We start from the raw sequence: 4,622 nt of genomic DNA on the forward strand, positions 1-4,622 counted from the left end.
ACTTCGGTTAAGGGGCGGGGGGAGAGGGGGAGGGGCGGGAGGAGGAGAGGGGGAGGGGCGGGAGGGGGAGAGGAGGAGGGGCGGGAGGGGGAGAGGAGGAGAGGGGGAGAGGGGCGGGAAGGGGAGGGGAGGGGTATTCCTGAGGAGGGAGGAAGGGAGAAGAGAGTCCTAGATACAGAAGGGGGAACGAGATCTCCAGTGGAGGAGCATATGTCCTACGAGGAGGAGGGGGAGGCGGGTATCCTAGAGAGAAGGGATAGGAGGCGGCAAGGGAGAGGCAGGGGGGGTAGGGGAGAGGCAGAAGGGGTAGGGGGGAGGCAGGGGGAGGCAGGGGGAGGCAGGGGGAGGCAAGGGAGAGGCAGGGGGAGGCAAGGGAGAGGCAGGGGGAGGCAAGGGAGAGGCAGGGGGGGAAGGGGGAGGCAGGGGCACGCCACCAACCGACCACTTACAAGTGAGAAGGCGTGGGTGGCGTGTAAGGTAAAGCGGGGGCGACTTATGGCCCATCTGAGAAGGAGGCTGGGAGAGAGGGGGGAGGAGAGGGGGGAGGAGAGAAGGGGAGGGGGAGGGAGGAGAGGCACAGAAGGGGGGGGCGGGGGAGCAGAGAAGGGAGAGGGGAGGAGGGGGGAGGAGAGGGGAGGAGGGGGGAGGGAGGGAGCGGAGCCGTGGACTCACTTATGAAATTGGTGGAGACGGTAACCTTCGGCGCGCCAGGTCGGACCCATTTCAATTACTAGAGAGACTTGCGGAGTGGTTCCGGAGGCTTCCTAACAAGCGGATTTCGATCGACACCCCAGCGCACAATAAGACGAGGATGATAAGGGAATAGAGCAGGTAAATACATAAATAAACAAATAAGTAATACACAAACGAATGAACAAATAAACAAAAAAAGACAAATAAATAAAAAATACCGACAAATAAATAAAACATACAAAAAAATAAAAATACAGACAAAAAAAAATAAAACAAAACAGACAAAAAAAAAAATGAATAGACCCATAGACAAGCAAGCAAACAAACAAACACTGATCCCCGGTCCAGCAGCTGCCATCTGGACGCGGCAATCACAATGGAAAAGGTGTCCCGCACGCAGCATCCAGCGCCGACGGCCAGGCGATGCAGCCCTACACCCGCCGCGTCCACGTGGGCGAATCTCCCTTTCTTCTGCCGTCCGTCCGCCCCCTCCCTCCCTCCCTCGCTGGATCTCTCCCTGGATCCCTCCCCACCGTTCCTCCTTCCCTCTTCCCTCCTTCTACTTCCCTCCTCCTACTTCCCTCTTTCAATCTCCTGCCTCTCTCTACACACCCCATCTATCTTCCTTCCTTCCCCCTCCCTCCCTCCCTCCCTCCCTCCCTCCCTCCCTCCCTCCCTCTCTCTCTCTCTCTCTCTCTCTCTCTCTCTCTCTCTCTCTCTCTCTCTCTCTCTCTCTCTCTCTCTCTCTCCCTCTCTCTCTCTCCCCCCCTCTCTCCCTCTCCCCCTCCCTCCCTCCCTCCCTCCCTCCCTCCCTCCCTCCCTCCCTCCCTCCCCCTCCTTCGCCCAAGGTAAAGGCCCCTCTAGGATCTATCAGCGGCCGCCAAAGCGTCCGCCCGCCCGCCCGCCTCGGCGTGCCCGCGCCTTCTCACTTTCATCGGCCGCATTTCTGACGAGGCCGTCTCAATGCGGGAGTCGCTTTTTCGCTTTTCTTCTTCTTTCCTCTTTCCTTTCTTCGACTTTCTACTTCTTCCCTTATTGTTATTTCTTATTCCTTTGCTTTATCCCCCTCTTCCTTCCTCTTCCTCCCGTCTTTATCTCCATTCCCCTTCTCCCTTCTTCTACCTTCTCCCATTTTTTTTCTTCTCTATTTCCCCTTCTTCTCCTTCCTATCCCTTTAACGGTCCCTCCTCCCCCAGCATTCTCCGGCGGGTCATTCCTCGAACCCGTCTGCAAACGTGTCGGTGACTAGCCTACGACCTCGCCACTTGACACCCCCAGAAAAAAAAAAAAAAGCGACGATCTCATACAAACACACAGTCGCGTCCACGCACACACATTCTGCATCGTTGCAAAGCGTCGGACGTCCATCGCAGCGAAGCACAGGGAATCCATGAAGCCCCGGAGTGCAACAGCCAAAAAGCATCCTCGTTGGCAACGCTGCTAAAAGCCACAGGTTGAATAGGCCTACGACAAGCAACACGACCCACAACTACCACTTCCATAGTCTGTTCGCCTTGGAGACAGACAGCCTAATATCTGAAACAAGCCTTGTGGCACCACCACAACGACGTGTCTTCCCATCGTTACAGTGAGCCCAGGACTGTATGATCCATGAAATGTTTGTACTGGATCCGCATCGTCGCTATAATACGATCACAGATGGTGACTTTTCAGGGAAGGAGACGTCGCTGGATAAAGGGAATCAATGTGGTGAGTGAATGTGAGGTGTGGTGTGACGCGGTGTAGTGTGGGCTAGTATGATTGTGGGTGTATGCGCGCGTGTGCGTGTGTGTGTGGTGCGGTGAAGCATAGTGCGTGGTGTGGTGTGTGTGTGGCGTCCCGTGCATGCCACATCACCACTGACACAACAGACTCGCAACACCCTCAACCTACTACCTTCCCTGGTGGCTCGGTCACAGAAGAGGGGGCGGGGGACGCCGGGAGGAGGGAGGGGGGATAAGGCATCCCCACAGTTGAGAGGGTGCAGCGCGCGTCCTTGTGACGGTGCTCGGCTAGAGCTGCTGTTATGTCCCCCCCTCACCCCCGCCCTTCCCCCGTCGCCCCTCCTCGCCTCTCCTCTCGCCAAACTACACTACAGCTCCCCTCACTAACATAACCGTAACACCCTTTCTCCTCGCCCGACTTCCCTGCGCCCTTTTCTATTGGCCCTGCTTTCCTCCCCCTGTCCCTCGAGAGCAGCCTTCCCTCGCACTCCCACACGGAAGTAGCAGAATCGCTTCTACGAGAACACAAACAGCAGTACGGAAATATTCATAGCACAGCAACGCAAAAGGTGTTCCGCGCTCACTCACTGAAGCCTTCGGGGTTTGCGCCGTCCGACCAAGCGAGCATAGGCGGTGGCCAAAGCGAAAGGAGGGGAAAGAGAGGGAGGGAGGGGAAGGGAGGAAGGAGGGAAAGAGAGGGAGGAACGGGGAAAGAGAGGGAGGGAGAGGAAGGGAGGAAGGAGGGAAGAGAGGGAGGGCAAGGGTGGGAGGGAGGGAAGGGGGCGTTAAGGACGTCACACACTCTTCTGTCAAGGTCAATCGCGCATGGCTTTGAATTATACATGATAGGGCTACCAGCACGAGCACAATGCCTGTTCATCACTTAGCGTCTTGGCGGCACACACACACCACCAAGACAGAGAAAAGGCCCTCGACGATGTCTCTGCACGGCGGTGTTCTCTCGCGGCCAATGACAGAAGAATGAATGAACACGAACGAAGGATTCCCCGCTCCTTGCTTCACTCGTTAATAATACCAATAATAAAATCACTAATCACGAGAATTGGCGCGAGGCGAGCAGCCACACCACGAGGCCGTTGTCCGCAGCCCCGAGCACGTCGCCCCAGGTTGCGGCGTCGGCGCTATTCGTCCGGAAGACGGATCATTGCCAGCGCCGCCCACCGCAGCCTCCCTACCACCGAGCCGCGAAGGGCCCAGCGGACACCAGCGCCCTCGCCCTCCGCCCTCCTTGCTCTGCTTACCTCACGCCCTCGTCCCGCGGGCGCCACTTCCTCCCCTCGATCAGCGTCCTCGATCAGCGTCCTCGGTCTCTCCGCCGGGAGAACGCCGCCCTTCACCCGCAGGTCAGCCCAGGTGTCCCCGCGCCGCGCCACGTTCACAAATAGCGGTGTTGATCTTATTTCCACGTTTCAGCATGATGCAAGGCCGCCGGTTCCTAAATAAGCTCTCTATCGCCAGCCTGCCTCCGTGCCAATCACTTTTCCGCCAAAATGTACACATTACACAAGGCGTTTTAACACGCTAAAGCCTTCGCTCCATGTAAACATTGGCGGTTTGCCGCCGCCCCCACCGCCTCAGCGGCCATCAACACTACAGGCGATCACTAACAGCCGTCACAGCCGATTAATAACAAGTGTCACGAAGCCATCATGTGGCATATGTGGCAAGCACAAGCAGAGCGTGCAGCGGCTTGGGGGAAAGCTCGCGAGGTATTCCAATATGTGTCACAAGCATCACGGGGCAGCTGGGCCCCGCGCCCTCACCTAAAACATCTTTCTCTTGCAACGAGCAGTCCCTCTCTTTCTCTCTCTTTCTCTCTCGGCGAGGAACAATCCTTGGCCCTTCTCTTCGTCAGGGACACTTCACGAGAAGTAAGAGGGGCCTTCCGCGGCGTCCCAGCGCCCGCGGCCGGGGCTCCTCCAGGATGTGACGTCTGCGTCTTTCTGGGGAACTCCTTTCCAAAAAGCGTGACGTCGGCCGGGCTACCCGCACCGCTTCTCCCTGTCCTGCACGCTGTCAATGGGGATGGAAGTGTCCCTGACGTCACCAAGTGGTTGGCAACTAGCAGGCAGCGTGGGTGAGGGCAGCAAGTGGTGGAGCATTGTGAGGGGGATGCTGGCGGCGGAGGCAGGGAGAGGAGGATGAAGGGCGGAGCTGCAGGAGCTGATGTCGCTCACAGTGATG

The 4,622-nt window shown here is 57.8% G+C and overlaps 1 protein-coding gene across 1 annotated transcript in view; it reads right to left on the reverse strand.

The window, feature by feature from the left end:
- The window catches only part of LOC125031415 (neurogenic protein mastermind-like), a 26,137-nt gene extending 21,946 nt beyond the window's left edge, over window positions 1–4,191 (reverse strand). Inside the window, exon 1 of the mRNA XM_047622131.1 lies at window positions 3,680–4,191. The gene's annotated coding sequence lies outside the window, so the exon portion shown is untranslated. The remainder of the gene's footprint in view (window positions 1–3,679) is intronic.
- Between the last annotated feature and the right edge of the window lie 431 nt (window positions 4,192–4,622).

This window comes from Penaeus chinensis, chromosome 13 (assembly GCF_019202785.1).
Source record: "Penaeus chinensis breed Huanghai No. 1 chromosome 13, ASM1920278v2, whole genome shotgun sequence".
Classification (NCBI taxonomy): Eukaryota; Metazoa; Arthropoda; class Malacostraca; order Decapoda; family Penaeidae; genus Penaeus; species Penaeus chinensis.